Here is a 22,984-nt window from a genome sequence, read left to right as displayed (position 1 = left end):
GATTAACGGATCATGTTACTGGTATTGTGACAAAGTGTTTACTTAGAGCTGAGTCAAATTTACCAAGTACATTTAGAATCTAATAAATCCAGATGACAGGATCATCCTGCAGCCTGAACTGTGCAAATAATGCTTTTTTTGTGAAAAGGCAGTATTTTAATATTTGCCTAATGCTACTGAATAGCAGCTGTGGTTAGATAGGTGCACTAAGGGAAATAAGGTGAGAAAAAATGCTTTAAAAAAAAAAAATCCTCGAGAGTTCCTTTAACAGATATAAAATCAACTTAAGTGTTGACTTGCCATCGCAAAAAAAGGAAAAATGTAATAGAAATGCATGGATGGAATAGAAAGCTCAACTCAAATAGTTATTTGTTACTGCAATCAGATATCATCAAACAAGGTATTTGTATGTTTGAATGTGAGTTAGATTATGTGTCTCTTTAGAGGTTTTTTTTCTATAAGAATGTTCACATATATATTTTTGTTTGTGTAGTTTTGTGAATATTGTACAGAATGGTAAACGGAAGCAGAGCCTTTTGGGTGTGCTCAGTTTAGATCCAAACAAATCGATATGAAAGACAAGAGGACAAAAACAAATGGAATATAGAGTAGCATGTCACTATTGTTGATGAGGTAGATAAGAAAGATGCCCTTACAGTTTTTTGGATATTTTATCCAGCTCCAAGTGTGTGTTTGGGTGGTACAATCCCTACCTGTGGATATACTTGTAGCCTTGATCTTATGGTGAGAAATTTCTTGGTCCGATGTCTGGTAGAAGATGTAAATAGGAGAGGCCCCTATATGGACTTTGGAAGTCCATGCTCAGATAGACAGTTTGGGCATTCACCGATGAGGGTATTTACAAAGAAAATAAAGCAAAATATAGTGCTGTCTGTTAAGAGATGATCAAAGTAATAAAAGGAGATACTCACAGGGAAAGAGGAAAAATAGGTTTTGCTCAGTCCATATAGTTTAGGTGGTAGGTCCCCACCAAGGAATTTGGTGTGAGGATCTTCTGAATAAAATCTTTTGCGATGTAATCAGACAAGACCAGCGTAGGGTTAATAACACTACTTTTAATTAGAAATAAATTATAAAATCAAAAAAGGATATTACAGCAACCCCTTTTTACCTGACAATAGGTTTTTATAAAGTACATCCATTGCAAAAACTGCATCCACTTTACACACACACTGCATCCACCAAACAGATACACACACTCCATCCACCAAATGCACACTTTGCACCCACCATACACATTACATCCACTACACACTCTCAGCTTCCACTCTACACACACTGCTTCCACTCTACACACACACACTGTATCCTTGAAAACGGACTTGGCGTGGGCACCCTGGGTGGAATCATTAATAGAAGATTGCTAAAGGAAAAATATTACAATCAATCATTATCTCTCACTTTAGATTTTTATTTAATCCAGATATTTAATAATCTAATTTTGGCAACTCAGTATTAACTTTGTAAAAATTACTGATATTGTGTTGCCTTTAGGCCCAGCAATATTGTACCCATTTTTACAGATTTCTGCTGAATCGAACAGTGGCAATGAACTTAATTTTGCCTTCCCAAAATGTTTTTTTTCTGCCAAAGTGGGTCGGAAGAACCACATTTTGGTTCAATGTTTTTACAATTTAGGTTGAACGGAGTACAGTAAATATATAAGTATATACAGTAATGTGATAATATTTTCACTTTGCAGACTAATCAAATACCATGTTCAGAAGCAAACTACACCTATTACATGTAATGCAAAACAACAGTATCTGCTGTCCCAACATTTGTGATATATACTCAGAATGAGCTCTCTGGATCTGGGTACAGGAGGAAGACCTGGTGAAGAAAACCATTTAATTTTCCTGTTTGATAAAAAACAAAAAACAACAAAAAAATGATTTTCCCATTTCCATTGCTAAATGATGATGATCACTAGAAAAAAAAAATCTTGCTGTAGTTTTTTTAGCCAGGAACCATCAAAGGGATATATTCACAAGCCACATGGACCTAGCAAATCGAAACATCTGAACATTTGATGCTGCAAACAGTATATTATAGGAAGCAAAGCAAAACACAGTGAGATTAAAATTTAGTTAGGTTAGTGACTGTTATCCAACCTGGCAGCTTCCAGCCTTTCTCCAATAACCATATGGCCTTTTGTATTATGCATTATTACATTGGTTTAATAGAGTCGACCCTGTTCAGTGTTTCTGAATAATACTTCTCTCTAATCTAAAAACAGATCAGCAGTTACATGAAAATCTTACAGTCTGGAGAAATGGATCCATCAGCATCTAAAAATGATCTGTAACACCCCAATCAATTTAAATTTTGTATTAACTAAAATATAAAAAAACAGTTTTATAAGTCATTAAATGCATGGAATTCGCATTTACAGGATTTCAAAGGACCCTATATTAGATAAATAAGATATTTGGAATAAAGCAAAAACAAAATATAAATAAAAAATAAATTGCAGGTACATTTTATATAACTAAATATCTGCCTTAAAACACTCTTAATTGTTTACAGAACTGATTAAAAGACAATATCACTTTTTTTTGTTTCTTACAACCCATCCTATATATTGTGCGTCTGATAATGTTGTATAAATAGCATACTGTAGACAAAACTGCAACTTTGAAATCTGCCGGTAGAATTTCAAGGGATAGCGCTTAGAATTCTTGTTTCGACTATTCGTTGGCTCCCTTCCAGACCGTTGCCCCTGTCCTTGAAGACCTGTGTGTGATACGGCTTACCTTTTCCTTGAAATTGGCATGATTGAGTGGCAGTAATTGCAGGCTCCTGTTCAGACATGAATGGTCATGCCAGATGGTTCAAACCTCCTCTAACTGTTTTCTTGCAAAGAAATATTCAAAAATGTCTCCTGGGATCCTGCTTTACTGGGTCTGAAAGAGAAGGGAATTGATGTGACTACTTTTATCTTCATGTTGTCAGTTTTTTTTTTTTGTTTAATCACTGGAAAGAAAAGAGGGAAAGCCGCCACTTTGTAAGGCTGTTATCTTCCAAACCATGTAAATTTATACTTGATTACTGAAAAGTAGCGACTTTCTCGAGTTGCGGAATATGAAATAGTGAAAACTGTTAAAAATGGCATTATGCATGGTTTACAAAAAGAAGCTCAATGAATTTTGTTTTGGAGTTTAATCACCTTTTTACAACATGGGTATTTAAATCTTCCAGGCATTACAATGGGGTGAACGGATTTCCTCTTTAAATGGGAGTATTTTTTTAGAAATGTATACAGCACGTCATTAAAGGGACACTATAGTCACCAGAGCAACTTTAGCTTAATGAAGCAGTTTTGGTGTATAGATCATGCCCCATGCAGTCTCACTGCTCAATTCTCTTCTCATAAACTTTGTTTATGCACCATAGCCACACCTCCCTGCATGTGACGTATACAGCCTTGCTAAACACTTCCTGTGAAAAGTAATCTAATGTTTATATTTCCTTTATTGCAAATTCTGTTTAATTTAGATTTTCTTGTTTGCTGCTTTGTTGATAGCTTGCTAGATCCTGTAGGAGCCTCCTGTATCTAATTAAAGTTCAATTTGCAGAGCAAGATTTGATCTTGAAAGTGCAGAAAGTTACAGATCAAGATCTGATTGAAAGTGAAACTAATTTTGTTTTCATGCAGGCCGTGTCAATCACACCCAGTGGATGTGTGGCTAGGGCTGTGTAAATAGAAACAAAAGTGATTTAACTCCTAAATAGCAGAGAATTGAGCAGTGAAACTGTAGAGGCATGATCAATACACCAAAACTGCTTCATTAAGCTAAAGTTGTTTTGGTGACTATAGAGTCCCTTTAACTTTATTTTAAAGTTGCTGATATCTGCTATATAAGATTCCTTCACTTTATTATGTTATAATGCTTAAAGTGACCCTGTCAATCACAAATTGTGTGTAGCTCAACTTTAAAGGGACACTATAGCCAGGTCCCTCAGGTTTTAACCCTTCAGATGCAAACATAGCAGTTTCAGCAAAACTGCTATGTTTACATTTGGGGTTAATCCAGCCTCTAGTGGCTGTCTTCCGGACAGCCACTAGAGGCGCATCTGCAACACTGCATGCGAATTTCACATCCATCGCGCAGAGCGTCCATAGGAAAGCATTGAGAAAGGCTTTCCTATGGACTCACATGCGCATTCCGCTCCACTAGGGAGCTGACGTTGGCGGGGAAGGAGAGGTCACCAGCACCGAGGGAGCCCGGCGCTAGATAAAGGTAAGCTGCTGAAGGGGTTTTAACCACTTCAGCGCCACGGGAGGGGGACCCTGAGGGTGGGGGCACCCTCAGGGCACTATGGTGTCAGGAAAACCGCTTTGTTTTCCTGAAACTATAGTGATCCTTAACCCCTTAAGGACACATGAGATGTGTGACATGTCATGATTCCCTTTTATTCCAGAAGTTTGGTCTTTAAGGGGTTAAGCAAGTATAGATTACACGTATACATTGTGCTAGGGACATTTCCAGAAAATGTATAGATTAAAAGGATAAACTTACCTTTAGAACACTTCCTCCCGCTCAAATAATGTATCCTTCAATGAACAGATCGCCTCTTCTAAGCAGGTTTTCTGGCAAGCAGCATTCTATAAGAGCAGCATTCTATAGTGGTAAAGACTTAAGACACAAAACATAATAGATAATGAAAAAAAACTTTTCATCCAAGCAATTGCTAGCAATTTGGTTATCATGATGTGTAGATGAAATTGAATTCTTTATATAGTGATCTGGATTCAAGTCCGGCATTACAGGAAACCTTTAAAGTGGCTCTGTCACCTCAAATGTATCTTCCTCTTTCAGAATTAGTTCTTTTAATCATTTCTGATTTATTTCTCTTAAAATATAAGATAAAAAAGGGACTACTCTTGTTTTATGAATTGTTCCTGTGAATGACAATCTTGACAAAGGGTAGAGCTAAAGACAAGCTTCTCCCTTTGATAGCCAAAGAACTGGAGCTTGCCCTACACTCCCCCCTTTTGTCACAATTGTCAAGCGTAGCCAAAATACACAAGCAAATACTCAATGCTTGAGGACTTGGACATGTTCAGTTAAAGTGGCTCTGTCATCACAAACTCGTAGTCCATACTTAGTCTGATCTTTTAAAGAGAACTAGATCAGAAATGGAAAAAAAGAAGAAGAACGGATTCCAAGAGAGGAAGAGAAGAGAAAACAATAGGAGTAAGGTAAATTGTGGTGACAGAGCCACTTTAACTACACATGGCCAAATCCTCAGACATTGAGTATTTGTTTAGTAAACTCCATATTGTAGTGAATTGAAATCTGGATAGTAACATTTAGTCAAATTAAGTTGATTTCAAGACATTTTTCAAGTCTGCTGTAGTATGTTTCATGCTTTGAGTAATAGTGAACAGATCACCAATCTACAGAGTCAGGTTATGGTAGCCCAGGGCCCAAGGCAGGTTGCCAGACTGGGGCCCCCTTCTAGTTCCCTGGGCTGTGTTCCTACGCCTGTGATTGATGTGTGTGTAAGAGCTGTATGGTGGAGCCTAAGTGTGTCTGTGTTTGCCCATTGAGATTTGTGTGTGTGGTAGCTTAATTGTGTGTGTGGGAGAGTTTGAGTGTTGTTTGTGTGTGTGTGTGCATGGGTTCCATTTAGAACTTCAAATAAAACACATGCAAGCCCACCATCACCTTTAAAATACAACACTTGGAATGTGGTAATAGGAGATATCCTGGACCCCCTATTGGTTAAAAGGTATTCTTACCAGCGGCTCTGGGCTTCCACTGCTAGGGGATTATAGGCAGGGCCGCCATCAGGGGGTGACAACCATAACGGTTGTCACGGGCCCGGCGGCCCTGGGGGTCAGCGCTGTGGCCGTTGTATAGCTGCAAGTGCTGCTGGGAGGAAGTGGTCACTTCCTCCCAGCACACTCCGCGCGGGAGGAGCGCGCGCCAGTGAAGAGGCAGCCTTGCCGGCGCCGACTCCCATCATCCCCAGCCACCCTCCTACAAAGAAAAGGTAAGAGACAGGAGGGTGGCTGGAAAATGAGCTCGGTGTGTGTCTGTCTGCCTGTATGCATGTATGTGTATGTCTGTCTGTATGTGTATGTATGTCTGTCTGTATGCATGTATGTCTGTATGTATTTATGTCTTTGTATGTATGCATGCATGTCTGTCTGTATATATGTATGTCTATGTATGTCTGTCTGTATGCATGCATTTCTGTCTGTATGCATGTCTGTATGCATGTATGTGTATGTCTGTCTGTATGTGTATGTTTGTCTGTCTGTATGTATGCATATATGTCTGTATGTATGTATGTATATGTATGTCTGTCTGTATATATGTATGTCTATGTCTGTCTGTGTATGTATGTCTGTCTGCATGCATGTCTGTCTGTCTGTATGCATGTCTGTCTGTCTGTATGCATGTCTGTCTGTCTGTATGCATGTCTGTCTGTCTGTATGCATGTCTGTCTGTATGCATGCATGTATGTCTACGTATGTATGTCTGTATGCATGCATGTTTGTGTGTATGTATGTAGGTATGTCTGTCTGACTGTATGCATGCATGTATGTCTATGTATGTATGTATGTCTGTGTGTGTATGTATGTCTATGGATGTATGTCTGTATGCAAGTATGTCTGTCTGTAGGTATGTCTATGTATGTATATATGTATGTCTGTATGTCATTATATATGTATGTCTGTAAGTCAGTATGAATGTATGTCTGCATATTATTATGAACGTATGTCTGTGTGTATATGGATGTCTGTATGCATGTATGTCTGTATATATGCATGTATGTCAGTCTGAATGTATGTCAGTCTGAATGTATGTATGTATGTATGTCTGTCTGTATGCCATTATGAATGTATGTCTGTGTATGTCTGTATGCCATTATGAATGTATGTGTGTATGGATGTCAGTGCCTGTATGTCTGTCAGTATGTCTGCATGTATGAATGTATTTGTGTGAGTATGTATGTATGTCGGTGTCTGTATGTATGTGTCTTTATGTCCTCGTGCATGTGTGTCTGTATGTATGTTAGTATGTGTCTGTCTGTCACTATGTATGCCTGTGTGTATGTCCCAGTATGTGTGTGTCAGTATGTATGCCTGTATGCGTGTATGTCTGTTTCAATATGTGTGTCTGTTAGTATGTATCTGTGTCCTTTTGTATCAGTGTGTGTGTATTCCTGTGGGCGGTATTTGGAGGCGGACCCAGTGCAGTGGCGGATTCAGGGGGGGGAAGCGGGGCAATTGCCTCCCCCCTCCCCCGAGAAAACCGACGGTCTCCCTCTCCCCTGCCAGCACATGCAGCTGCTAGCCCTGCAATGTGCCTGCGGACCGGAGGGGAGATCAGAGATCTCTCTCCCTGGTCCGCAGGCATTATGCTGGCAGCCGGCGAGGGGAGGGAGAGAGGACCCGGGAGCTCAGCCTGCAGCGTTGCCGGGTTACCACGGCAACGCTCCAAATCTCGCGAGAGTGAACTCTAGCCCTGGAGCTACGGGCTAGAGTTCACTCTCCCCACTGGAACCACCAATGAATCCCACTGGGACCACCAGGGATCAAGAAATGTCCCCCCTCCTCCCAGTAAAGGTAAGAAGGGAGGGGGGGACATAATTAATATTTATTTTAATTAAATAAATTTAAAAAAAAAAAAAGCATATTATAAAAAAAGCCCCCCATGCCGTATAACACACTCTCACACCCTACACACACATTGCCCCTCCCACACATATGCTGCCCCCCCATTCACACACACTGCTCCCCATTCCCACACACTGCCCCCCCATTCACACAAACTGCCCCCCATACACACAAACTGCCCCCCATACACATACACTGCCCCCTATACACACATACTGCCCCCATACACAGACACTGCTCCCCATACACACACACTGCCCCCCATACACACACACTGCCCCAGACACACATACACTGCCCCAGACACACATACACTGCCCCTCATACACACATTGCCCCCCCATACACACACACACACTGCACCCCTAACACACACACTGCACCCCTGACATACACTGCCGTCCTCACTCACGCATTGTTCCCCTCACACACACACACACTGCACCACTCACACACACCACTGCTCCTATGCCCTATGACAGCCCCATTTCCCAGCAGACCTCAGGTAAGTTGTCAAACTGTTCTTAAACGGTTTGACTACTTACTCTGGGAGGGGGTCCCGGCACTATTGGCCCCATAACCACTACACTGAGCTGTAGTGGTTATTGTGTCTGGATTATTTAGTTAAATAATCTACAAGTGCCCCTCCCGAGATCAGGCTCTGGATCCGCCACTGACCCAGTGGGCATATTTGGAGGCGGGCCCCAGGGGGCCCAGACCCTGAGCTGAGTTAGGGGCCCCAAAATTTCTGGTGGCGGACCTGATTATAGGTGTCTAGTCTGAGTCTTGTCTAACAGTATCTTCATTTGGATTTTGATAGTTGAATATACATGGTAAACCTTACAACAATGTAAAGATCAATTCCACCTACAATGCTGGCACAAACACTAACACACAGCTAAGCTTAGCTTACCTGCCATTACATAATTTCTCTATACTATTGGGTGACTAGATGATGGCTGGTCATAATATGATAAAATTGGACAATAATTTCACAAGAAACAACGGAGGGTTTATTGAATCACATGGATATTAAATGAAACACACACAAAAACAAATAAGTAAACAAACAAATATTGCTACAATGTACTTTCACAATGAAAAGTCTTGATATCATGAATATCAAGCATGCAATATTTGTTATTTCAAATCCCCATTGATAGTCTTGTAATGTATGTAAAGTTTAAATGTATGTATTGGTATTTAAATGAAAATGGATGCATCTAGGCCAATGGTAGAATATTTTCACGAAAGTAATTGTATCCTCATGTGGTTTTCTTCTACATGAGAGAATCACAATACTTTAGAAAATAGCAGTGTGATATTGAAAACAATCAGTTTAAAGCCATGCTACAATGCCCAAGGGACAGGAAAAATATATTACGAAAAGCAGCAGACCAGGGCGTGAAGGGGGAGCAAGTGTTTTCCAGTGTTCACATAACAAATTTTCTTTCATTGTTAAAGCCCCAGACAAAGAATAAAACAAATAATTAATGGTAGATAGACCTACATTTCTAATAAGAATCATGAAATTAATTAACACAGTGGGGGATCTGTTAGTTTTTGCAAGTGAAAGTGTATTTTATAAAATATAACATTTATATAATTTTTTGTTCATTTCAAATGTATTGAAATTGTACAGGAAAAGAAATAGATTTAGAAACAATAAGCGATAGGATAAATCTCATTTACACCAGTCAAAATCATAGATTGATATGAGTAGTATAATCACTTAAAAAGGCAGCTGATAGAATGAACAGATCAAAGCAGAACCATATGTTATTGCAGCTTTGCCATAGACAAATATTCGGTTATGTGATAATAAAGTTAATATTCTCATGTCCAAGTTAATATGATGAAAGGGTAGGCAAAGGGTGTAAGAGGCGATCAACATGGATGTATGCCAACTGGGCTTCTTTTGATTTATATGTAAGTGAAAACTTTACATGTTGATCAAACGAAAAGCCTAAGGTACCCCTGCATCAAAATCTTTGGTCTGCTCATCTATCCCCATCTAACCCAGTTCTGCTTCATTCTTATGGTTTTAAATTTTACAAGGCTACTTAAAACCACCTATTCCGGCAAACAAACATGGGGATTCAGTTCCACCATATGGCCATATTATGTTAAAGGACCAATATAGGCGCCCAGACCACTTCAGCTCAATGAAGTGGTCTGGGTGCCAGATCCATCCAGGGTTAACCCTGCCTGCTGTAAACATAGCAGTTTCAGAGAAACTGCTATGTTTACACTAGTGTTAATCCAGCCTCTAGTGGCTGTCTCAACAGTACATGCAAATACACCCCTACATGTACACACACTCTATACAAAAACAAGCTTACATTCAAACACTGATTACAAATACAAACTTGCGAGGATGGGCAAATGGTAGATCCCCAGCTGGCATAGCATTGTTGGAGTTAGATGACAGATGGGGATCTACTTGCACTAGAGGGGGCCCAAAAAACAAACAAAAAAAACCCACAAACTTTCTTGCACCAGGACCCCCTCTACATTAGTTACACTACACCTGGGAGGGGAAAACCCAGAACACGCATTTCTAAGTAATGGTGCTGCTGTAAGGACCAAAAATTGTACAAAATACAGATTAAGGAACAGCGCAAGGAAAATACAGTTTTAAAATTTACAAGGCTACTTAAAATCACCTGTTCCAGCAAACAAATATGGGGATTCAGTTCCACAATATGGCCATATTGTGTTAAGCCCACCACTATATCACAGCCCCCCCCAATATTGGTGGGTCCAACACTCATGTTAACATGGGAGATTGCTAGTAATCTATTTTATTACAAATCTCGATGAGAAGCCAGCAATTTACTTGGACAGTGCGAAGCACCTGCTGAAGTCAGATGGAGATCTGAACTGGGATTTTTAACTCGGCGCTGGACTACACGTACATTTTTACTTAATTATTTTAAGTTTCATGGGAAGGACCTATTCGCAATGTCCAACAGAGCGTTCTAAGCATAAAAAAAATCCAAACTATGTCAGTGTTGGAGTAACCCTTTATGTATCCCTATTATTTCAAAATCATTTCTAAAAATATGTGTTTAAATGTTTATTTAAAAGGTGTTTTATCATTTGCACAAATAGCACACTTTGACTCATCACATAGCACCTAGTTTAGGCTTTTTAACCTTGATGTGTTAGCCTATTAGAATCCTAATAAGAATGACTTCTCTCATTGTTGTAAAAACATCACATTAAACCCACTGAGCAGATCAGTTCTATTGTTTATTTTTGCCCTTGTTGGAAATGTGATTGTATAAATTGAACTTGATTGACTTGTTTTCACTCTCAGCTAATATACACCATTAGAATCTTTCACATTTTTCCTTGGAACAAATGCATTAATTTGTTGTCAATAAATAACCCATTCAATGTAAGATTTGTATGCCAACAATCCAATTTTTTTACGGGATTTAATTCTCTCTGACTCTAAGAAGATGGCTACAATAAATGGCACAGATATATGGAACATGGTTGCATTTTGTTTGTGTTGACACTGTTGACAATGCGTACCTTTCCTTAGTGGTCTCAGTGATATTGTATAACTATATTCTTCCTTTCTATAACAATAAACATTTACTGAACATAAAAGTACTTGATTTCTTTGTGTGAATTTATCTTTAGTTTTTCCACTTCTTATTATATCCATGATTATTGCTTAAGTAATTTGTTAAGTGTACACGGAGGAGGGTGATTATGTGCAAAAACCATGCAGTCCCTGCACACAAGTTGAACAAAAGTAGTGTATTTCAAGATACACTAGTCTCCTGCTCTGAGTAGATGTAAAATTTGAGGACTGTGTGTTCTCATGACATTTCGATCACTGCACATCAGATAGGCACATGGGATGCAGGGATCATCACCCACATCATAGATAACTTTGAAAATCTTTGATTAATCAAAGAATTGTTGCCTTATAAGAATAAAAAGCCAAGAGGCCTCAAAGTCACTGAAACCATTTTTTCAACAATATAACCAACATGTAAAAAAAATGGCAAACTGTTTCACGCTTGAGCAGCAACACAAAACCTTCCCTAAGTTGATAACGATTTAAAGCATTGTCTCCACACATATTAAAACGATTCCTAGTTGATCAGTTAAAGCAAAGAAAGTACAACAATATAATGCAGAAGAATCCCATCAAATATAGGTTTACACTAAACCCAAAATATCAGATTTGAACATGCTTAGAGAAACAGGTCAACATCAACTTGGAGAACAACATGTTAAAGAGGACCCAAACGTGACCTACGAAACCAGGTTAAATAGGGGGTACGATTTTCCCAAGTTGAATACATTTTGTTTGTCTCTTACCTTGCAATCTCAGAGTATGTTTAGATCATGTGATTAATAATAATTCATGGCGTCGAGCCCGGTTTTAACTGGATAAATATATTGTAATTTCAGTGCCATAAGAAAAAGATTGTGACATTTTTTGAATTGTGATCACGTGCAATACACACTTAGCAGTTCTGACAGAAGTTCAGAAAATGCTACCGACTGAAAACTGGCACTAGATTGCAATCAAGACCTATGTCATTAAACCTGCCTATCAAAGTAACTTATAAAATTTTATCTTTTATCTTTTTTTTTTTTTTTGTACTTTTTTTTAGGTTATAGAATTCCTCAGTTAGTGCAAAATTTTGGTTTTGGTCGCATTTTACGGACAAACTTCACTGGCCCGTGAGTTTGATAAAAATGAGAGGAATGATGTAACCTACAATACATTTGGCACCCAGGTTTTTTTTTAAAAAAAGCTCCCAGGCTGCATCTTCCTCCCTAACCCCCCTTTCCATGCATGCGCACTGGGGGCCTACACTCAGAGGTGTCTCAATGAGAAGCCTCTGATTGGCCATTTTCCAGGATGTGCTGGGGAAAAAAGGGGATGACTTGCAAAGGCAGAATAACAGGCAAAAAAGGGGATGACTTGCAAAGGGTGGCAGGCAGAATAACTGCAGCTTTTGCAAGTTCTTTTTAGATTGTCCTGCTTGTGTTCAATTTCCTAAATAGCAATTTATGTCTGTTATAGTCTCTCTGTTATTCCTGTCTTCCCGATGTCAATCTCTGCCTTACTAGATTTTTATTTTCATACCTTTCTCTAATTTTCCCGATTTCCTAATTTCTGTCATTAAAGGTCTCTTACTCGTTATATCTACCTAGTCAGTCTCTGCATTTCCATTGTCTCTGTAATCTAGACTTTTTTAAATTTTATTTATTTTAGTCATTTCACCTTTTCCTTCTTAATCTATGTGTCTTCCTTCTGTTCTGGATCTTCATCTCTTGCCAAACACTTTGTTTCTCCAATGTCACACTTCTATGCTCCTATTTTGGAGCCTATATTGTTTTACTCCATTAACAACCCATCCAATATCTCAATATACTTTCACAGATCCTCAATGTCTATAGCTTCCTCCAATCTATCTGTTCCATCAACCATGTTATGTTAAAAACAACCCCCTATCTCCTATAAGGGGAATCGCACAGTATAGACTGGAATTTGAGAAAGCACTAAGATTATGTAGCGGTTAGTCTTTCTGTTTCATAATTTCCTCCGATGCTCTACAAACAAAAACAAACACTACACAGAGTATACTGAAAAAGGAATCAAATATAAAGACAACATTGCCAGTTTGGTACAGAACTAAAAAAATAAATAAAAAATAAAAAGTAAGTCAGTCTGGGATTAACATTCAAGATTTGATCTAAAGGGGATAAAAATACTATTAATAACAAAACCGAAAGCAGAATATTCCTAGCAGGTATTTCAGTGCACTTAGCTGTCAAGAATTGACAAATTACTTGCAAACTTAAAGGCAAAATAACTGGTTTGGGGACGTTAAGGCTATAACGGCCTAAATAGATTGCTGTCAACGTGTTGCTTATTTAATAAATACCAATTTATTTATAATAGTGAACGTTAGAAGGAATCTTTTTTATTATTGATTTTCCAACTGCCTGTAAACTTACTGTATAGCTGACCAATGTCAATTAAATCGTATCAGTCAATGTAAATCGTAGTCAGTAAATGTCTTCTCAAAGTTGTACTTGCATCAGTTTACTATCTGTGAATGCTAAATAGAGCTTATCTTTAATTTCTAATTGTCTTCGTTTGTCTTTGTTTTAGTCCAAATGAAGCTAATTGCATGCCATAGAACCTTGTAATGGAGGAACTGAGACAGCAAGCTCACATTACGAGGCATACGACAAAAGCCCAAACAAAACCCCAAAACAAAATCAAAATAATAACATATATATGTATTGCGTATAATAAATATATTTTCGTCCAAACTTTGAATCCAAGAATCTCTGCCTATAATCAGTTAATTTATAGAAAGCCAACATGTTCTACAGATCTGATAAATGACATCCTTCTTTTAGGTCTGTTTGTTATATTTGCATATTTGCACAATTAATGCTATTGTGAAAAAGGATGGAATGAAGTGTTGGTAATTTGCTCTATTGACAACATTTAAATATTTATTTTTAAACACGCTCCATTATTGCGATGATACTATAATGAGGATTCCATTATCCCATACGGAGTAAATAATTGCGACTTTGATCCTGTTCATTGTTTTTTCACAAATTAAGCAATTAGATCTTAATTTAATTGCAATTTGAAAATAATCTGCTCATTTAAAACAATTATTTTCTACGCATTTTAATTTCTATTTTGTACAATTATCTTGGCTGACTGATGCTCTCTACTGCTAATACTCTTCTTTAAGTTCTCTGGACTTGTATAACTAGAGTGCAGTGCTAAGCTTGTTATACCTGACCCACATGTACTTTATCTGTGCAAACAGAATGAGATAAAATACGGTCTGGAAACATGAAATGGTAACAAAGATTGGCTGACATCTGCCAAAGGCCCAGGGTAAAACAGTAAGGATTAAATAAAGATTTAAAGGGACACTAAATTGAAGTGGTCTGGGTGCAGTATCCCTGTCCCCTTAACCCTGCAATGTAAAACAATGTAGTTTTAGAGAAACTGCAATGTTTACATTACAGGTTTAAGACTGCTGCTGGTGGCTGTCTACTAGACAGATTCTATAGGCTCTTCCTGCAGTTCCACAAAGTTTAACTCTGTGAAACAACACTGGATGTCCTCACACTTTGTATAAAGACATCCAGCATCTTCAGAATTGATTTAATGCTTTCCTATGGAGAAGGCCTAATGAGCATGCGGTACTCGCCGCACATGCGCCTTATGTTTCTGGATTGGTGTGACATCATGGGAGGAGGAGACTGATAACCCTTTATTTGCTGGGGAAGGCGGGGAGAGAGTGCAGGGGCAGAGGAACACTATGGTGTTTGAAATACAATTTTGTATTCCTAACACTCTAGCGTTCCTTTAAAGTGTGTTATTTTTACTTATGTAACTTTCATTGATAAACTGAACACTCCACACACCTGAAAGGGAAACAATAGGCACCCAGGACCACGTCATTTCATTGAAGTTGTCTGGGTGCAGCGTCCCTGTTCCCTTAACCCTGCAATGTAAAACGTTGCAGTTTTAGAGAAAGTGCAAAGATCACATTGCAGGACTAAGACTGCCACAAGAGGCACTTCCTGGTGGCTAACAAAGTTTTGGTCACCTAATTGATGCAGGACGTCCTCCCGCTTTGCATTAGGACATCCAATGTTGGTTAAATCCCCATAGGAAAGCATTGAAGCAATGACATGGGGATGACATCGGAGGAGGCAGAGCACCGATCCAGCGCCGAGGGAGATTGACGCTGGAGTATACAGGTTTTTTTTTTAACCCTTTCCATGCTGGGGGTGGGGCATGAGGGAGGGCCAATGGGAACTATAGTGTAAGGATTACAACTTTGCATTACTTACACTATAAAATCCCCGAAAGCACATTGACTTACTGACGTGTTTTATGTATGAATAACGTGCCCTCTTTTTGTAATTTTACAAAAAGAGCAGATTTCAACAGAAATCGGAAATGTTATAAATTAACCAAGTTACATCTCTCTGGCTGTCAATCAGACAACCGCTCCGGCTACTTCCTTGTTTGTTTAGCTCATTAGAGCTAAACCTAAGAAGCAGGCAATTGCCCTTAACACCTGCCTTGCAGAGACTTCTCATTGAGCTGCATTGGGAAGTCTGTGACTGGACAGCTACAGAAAGTCTGGGCTGGGGAAGAAGGGAAACTGCAGCTTTTGCAAGCTGTTTTTAGATATACCCCATAAAAAAAAATACACAAGTAATTACATGCACGTTTTCATTGTAGTATGGATACTAATTAATTTATCATTTTTTTATTTGGGCAGTGCAGTGTCCTTTAACCCCTTAATGACACAACTTCTGGAATAAAAGGGAATCATGACGGAATATATCCGTCGTCTGTCCTTAAGGGGTTAAGAAAATAAGAGCGTGAAGGAAGGAATGTAATGTAATAAAGTACAGACATTTAATTAACAACCCACTATTTATTTATTTTTCCTAGTTGCTTTCGATACCATTCCGTTGATTTGTATTGTCTACAATGTATTGAACAAGGCGTTACATGTTCCAAGGTTCTACACTGCTGACTTGTTACTGATCATATTTTTCCCGGGATTAATAATCTGTTACATCATACATTACCTACTACAGTCCTCACTATCCTTCTTTGCCCCTCAAGTAATCAACCAGACGTCAACTCAACAATACATTCTACATCAAATAAAATCTCCCCTCTAGATAGAATATTTCACATCTTTACAATTCTTACCCCCTGATCTATATACTTCTACTGACATCTTCATTGAAAGCAATTAAGTTAGTTAGACATGATGTGCTTCAAAAAACCATCTCGATGCCTAATAAGGACATTGAATCATGGTTTGCCTTAGTTCCTTCACCACTAATTTAAAAATATGATTATGTGGATCTTTCGCTGATCCAGGATTTGTTGAGTGCCGTAGTTGTGTGATGAAAGGCTAAACCTCGTGAGATCCACGTTAGTTTGTCTTATTTGACAATGACAGGTTCTTGAACAGTTCCATACATTACTCTCAGTGATTGTCGCAATAGAATTATATTTTATATGGACAGATTCGCCTGTTTTCATCTGGACTTGCGTGTATATATTTTTTATTTATGCTTCATATATTTATATAAATAAAAAGGGTGTTACATTGTAATGAAACTTTTATTTTACAAAATAGATAAACCAATTATAGATACTTTTTTTTAAGAAAAAGTAATAGTCTCTGTCTATTATGTGCAATATGAGCTTACAATTATTTGAATTACTCATTCTGTGCAGACGGATTGTGCACATATTTAAACTTTGTTAATTCAGATGTCATAGCAGAATTTACGTAATATAAGATTTGCATGTTTAGCAAACAACACATTCCAACCAAATTCACTATAAAACAAATGTAGGTGCAAACAAATTTGTGCAATAAATGTGGGAATCTATTTAAATCCTTACTATCTGCCCACTGGGAAAATGAGCAACGAGCAGATCAAATAGTTACCCCCCACCCTGGTAGCTAGCCAGTAGCCAGAAAAAAGGTAATAAATAAATAAAAGCCTTGGGGGCTAAATATAGCCCACATATAACCATCAGGAGAATTAAACCAAACATGGACTCCCTCCTCTAATGCCCTGGTTGGGGTATATCCCCTGGTTGGGGTATATCCTGTAAACAGTGAGCAGCCAGAGGCTGTGGAGATTTTAATGCCACATGCCCTAAAGAGTGAGATGGGGTACTACAATAATGGGCATAAGGGGGAACTGTCTGGCAACTTTTCCACCCCCTCCATTGCCCAGCAAGTACTGGGCAGCTATAACTGCCCAGTCACTAAAGGCCCCATCCCTTTAGCAGTGGGAGGGGACCTTTAAAAACACTAGGGGATCTGCCACTACGCCACTTGCACCCACCACTGGCATCAGATGGGGGAACATTAAATAGCCCTAGGGATGAATAAGTCAGAATTCCAACACAGATCTCTCAAAAATTGGCACTAGGTGGGGGGTTTAATAAAAACACTGGACAGTGAGATGGACATTGTCTTGATAAAATGTAACCATGCCCTGAAGAAAAAAAAATGCCATCTTCCGAACTGGCTACAATAGGGAGCATTTTGATTAATTAATGGCGCAAATAGCATTAGAATTGAGAAATCTGCTATTTTTCTAGTTTAGCTAGTGCTACTTATGATGACAAACACTCTGTAAAAGTCTACCTATGACATACATGGGTTATATAAAGAAATGTATTCAAGTCACATTTTACAGAGTTAATTTCATAGTCTTTGAGTTTCTCTCATGTAAATGTTGTGTTGTTGTGTAGGTTTAATCTATGGTTTCAATCAATGCTAAATTCACATCTCTGTATGAAAATTGATGATTAAACATCTGATAGTCCACCAAAACTTATTTCTAAAAGGGGATATATATCCCATTACAGTTAAATTCTCAAAAGTTTTTTTTTTTTTTTTTAAACACGTCTAAATTCTGATTAAATTGTTTATTGTAAATAACCCGGTGACATAATAAAAATGTGACTTTTCTGTAAATATGCACATAAACACTGCTTACAATTTTCAAATAGTGAAATTTACATTAAACTGTTGATTTTCTATTTGTTATAAAATATAATTTATTTGCATTTTACATCTGCCGCCTGTGGTTATAAATTGTAAAGGAGCTTATTATTTTAGTAATTTCCCCCAGAAATAAAGTCACTATCTGAAGGCACCATTTGAATGAGTTGATGATTCCCGACCAAGGTCCGTAAAAAGATAACTACAAACAAACTACAAAATAAAAGCTTCCTGCAGCTTCTACTAAACTGCCCTAGGAGCTTCTATTATGTTTTTAGTATAAACGAATATAATTGCATTCTATACAATGTTTTGTAGAATGCTGGCATAAGAATGAAAGTGATGGCTTTATAGAATGTACTGGACTATGTTCTTCTACAGAAGAAGACGTCTTGGTACATTCTACAGAGACTCCAGGATTGGCTCAGCTTCTTCCTGCAAATCTCTATAAACAAACTGTAACGGACCGTTTCACTTACAAGAGGATAAAACCCAGTTTAGGCGATAATCCCCTTTCCAGATGCACAGGCAGCTACTGCAAACACCATTCTCCCGACTGGAACCACACGAACACTGGAACAGCTGAACAAGAAAAGCAGACATCGGCTTACACTCTTGGCAGTCAGCATACAATCCCATTCCCCCAAAGACCGAGACGACACATTGCTTTGAGGGTTAAGCAAGACTCTGGACTGGCTCATCCAGCCTGGCTTTATTTCCAACTCACACATACAGGCCACACCCAGGGGGAGGCATAAAATAACCAATCACCTACATGGTACAACCCACACATCCCCTCCCCTCAGATAACCAGTTAACATAATTATACAGCCCGGAAAACTACAGTTTTTATACATGTGCTATAACTTTAAATCCATACATCCAATCTTCCTAAAAATTATGCATATTTAGAATCACACTTTAAACATACACCCTTCCAAAAATCAGCCAAATCCCTCCAGTGGATCAAAAGTTAGCTGGAAGTCCCTTTATGACCGACCGCAAGCACAATTTCCTGCCCAAAACAGTTCCATAGATTTGGGCTGTGCGGTCGGTCAATTTCATGCGAAAAAAACGACTAAGTCCCATTTCGAACGGCACTTAGTCTCTGGAGCTGAAAAACGAAATGATGGAGAAGGTAAGGGTCAGCGGTGTTCGGCAAAATGTGTAGCCGATTTCAGTTCCACAGAATCTTTAGCATACACCGCTGACCGCATTCGAATGACTAAAATGGCCGCCGCCACGTGTTCGGCTGTCGAATGGCGGCCACCCAGCGCTCGGCAATTAACCTGCAGTAACCTCACAGTCTGGGAGGTAAATTGCCTGCACACTTTAACTTCTGGGTGGTCCGCCTGTGTGGTACTTGGTTCAGTAAGCCCTATGTACTGAACCAAGTGGGAGAGAGCCAGGGGCAAGTTATTTTACAGGTCTGGGGACATAGTCTTAAAGGGGTATTGTTCAGCAAAGTCACAATATGTCCCCAGCCGGTTCTTAAAGGGCCATACACACACAATAAAAGTTCATACTTTTCAGGGGCCATAGTCTTAAAGGGTATTGTTACCCAAAGTCTCAATATGTCCCCAGACAGTTCTTAAAGGGCCAGCAGCAGTACAATAAAATACCATTCCATGTGCTTAAAGGGCCAGCAGTCGCACAATTAAATACAATATGCCCCAAATAACCCAGGGGCCATAGTCAGCAGGTAAGAGGCCACCAACCAGGCCTCTCCAGTTCACAGTGGCGAAGCTGGTTTCGCCACATTTCTCCCCTTTGCCAATTAGACTAACAGGGTACCTGACTTTCTGCCGGTCAGTGCCCTGGTTAGTCCAGCAACCCACCCACAAAACAGAAATAACAGAGCAGCCCACCCACACTAACCGGTTACTACATCTGGGTGAGGAAGAATTTTGTCCTGGTTCTGGTGTCTCACCACTGCTGTGTGGGAGACCGGTAGGCTGCCTTGGTGGGTTGCTGAGGGGGCAGAGACCAGCGGTACTCTGTCCTGTTGCCAGCACTACAACGGGCGTAGTCTGGTGGGCGCCGGGTTGTTGGAGACTGACTGTCTCCCCTTTAGGTGCACAGCTCGACTGCCGGAGGGGGAGACCGACTGTCTCCCCTTTGGATACATCACACTGAGGCTGGGGAACAGGACCGACCGTCCCTATCCCTTGTGCTGTAAGTGCAGAGACTACGGTCCCATCTGCACAGTTGTGGGGCTTAACAGCTCCCCTTGGTGGGTTAGGTTGCCGTGGGAGAGAGGGTGTAACAAGCTCCTCTCTCTGGATGGCAAACTGCCGCTGGGGAGAAAGGATGGCACCTTCTGCTCCCTGGGGTACCCACTGCCGCTGGGGAGGAAGGATGACACCTTCATCTCCCTGGGGTACACACTGCCGCTGGGGAGGGAGGACGCTGCTCTCCTCTCCATTCGCTTCACACTGCCTTCCTGGCACATCACTTTGCTGCTGGGGGGCAGGAACAAAAACCTCTGCCCCCTGTAACTCAGCCTGCCGCTGGGGAGGAAGGACGACACCTTCATCTCCCTGGGGTACACACTGCCGCTGGGGAGGGAGGACGCTGCTCTCCTCTCCCTTCACTTCACACTGCCTTCCTGGCACATCACTTTGCTGCTGGGGGGCAGGAACAACAACCTCTGCCCCCTGTAACTCAGCCTGCCGCTGGGGAGGATGGACGACACCATCCGCTCCCTGGGTTACACACTGCCGCTGGGGAGGAAGGACGACACCATCAGCTCCCTGGGGTACACACTGCCGCTGGGGAGGAAGGACTGCACCTTCTGCTCCCTGGGGCACACACTGCCACTGGGGAGGATGGACTGCACCTTCTGCTCCCTGGGACACACACTGCCGCTGGGGAGGATGGACGACACCATCAGCTCCCTGAGGTACACACTGCCGCTGGGGAGGGAGGACGCTGCTCTCCTCTCCCTTCACTTCACACTGCCTTCCTGGCACATCACTTTGCTGCTGGGGGGCAGGAACAACAACCTCTGCCCCCTGTAACTCAGCCTGCCGCTGGGGAGGATGGACAACACCATCAGCTCCCTGGGGTACACACGGCCGCTGGGGAGGAAGGACGGCACCTTCATCTCCCTGGGGCTTACTCTGCCGCTGGGGATCTGGGCCTGCTGCCCACCATCCCGTTGGGCCCGGTGGAGAGACCTCGGTCCCATCTCCCCCTGCCTGTTGTGGTTCCTCACAGGACCAATCTATGAGGACCCCTACTTCGGGTTCTTCCTGCTGCCTCAGGGGGGGGGCGGCTAACCTCCTCGGATGCAGCCTCTACTCTGCTGCTGTACCACTCTTCCTGCTCATCATACTCTTCGTCCATCTTTGAGTTTTGCTCAGCCATGACCTGGTTCCAGATCCCCTGGAATGTGTCCATGGATATATAATCCCCACACGGGCCACCAAATGTAACGGACCGTTTCACTTACAAGAGGATAAAACCCAGTTTAGGCGATAATCCCCTTTCCAGATGCACAGGCAGCTACTGCAAACACCATTCTCCCGACTGGAACCACACGAACACTGGAACAGCTGAACAAGAAAAGCAGACATCGGCTTACACTCTTGGCAGTCAGCATACAATCCCATTCCCCCAAAGACCGAGACGACACATCGCTTTGAGGGTTAAGCAAGACTCTGGACTGGCTCATCCAGCCTGGCTTTTATTTCCAACTCACACATACAGGCCACACCCAGGGGGAGGCATAAAATAACCAATCACATACATGGTACAACCCACACATCCCCTCCCCTCAGATAACCAGTTAACATAATTATACAGCCCGGAAAACTACAGTTTTTATACATGTGCTATAACTTTAAATCCATACATCCAATCTTCCTAAAACTTATGCATATTTAGAATCAGCACACTTTAAACATACACCCTTCCAAAAATCAGCCAAATCCCTCCAGTGGATCAAAAGTTAGCTGGAAGTCCCTTTATGACCGACCGCAAGCACAATTTCATGCCCAAAACAGTTCCATAGATTTGGGCTGTGCGGTCGGTCAATTTCATGCGAAAAAAACGACTAAGTCCCATTTCGAACGGGACTTAGTCTCTGGAGCTGAAAAACGAAATGATGGAGAAGGTAAGGGTCAGCGGTGTTCGGCAAAATGTGTAGCCGATTTCAGTTCCACAGAATCTTTAGCATACACCGCTGACCGCATTCGAATGACTAAAATGGCCGCCGCCACGTGTTCGGCTGTCGAATGGCGGCCACCCAGCGCTCGGCAATTAACCTGCAGTAACCTCACAGCCTGGGAGGTAAATTGCCTGCACACTTTAACTTCTGAGTGGTCCGCCTGTGTGGTACTTGGTTCAGTAAGCCCTATGTACTGAACCAAGTGGGAGAGAGCCAGGGGCAAGTTATTTTACAGGTCTGGGGACATAGTCTTAAAGGGGTATTGTTCAGCAAAGTCTCAATATGTCCCCAGCCGGTTCTTAAAGGGCCATACACACACAATAAAAGTTCATACTTTTCAGGGGCCATAGTCTTAAAGGGTATTGTTACCCAAAGTCTCAATATGTCCCCAGACAGTTCTTAAAGGGCCAGCAGCAGTACAATAAAATACCATTCCCTGTGCTTAAAGGGCCAGCAGTCGCACAATTAAATACAATATGCCCCAAATAACCCAGGGGCCATAGTCAGCAGGTAAGAGGCTAGCAACCAGGCCTCTCCAGTTCACAGTGGCGAAGCTGGTTTCGCCACACAAACATT

The sequence above is a fragment of the Pelobates fuscus genome, chromosome 3 (assembly GCF_036172605.1).
Source record: "Pelobates fuscus isolate aPelFus1 chromosome 3, aPelFus1.pri, whole genome shotgun sequence".
NCBI lineage: Eukaryota > Metazoa > Chordata > Amphibia > Anura > Pelobatidae > Pelobates > Pelobates fuscus.
The sequence above is the reverse complement of the archived record's forward strand: the minus strand, read 5'-3'. Positions refer to the sequence as shown.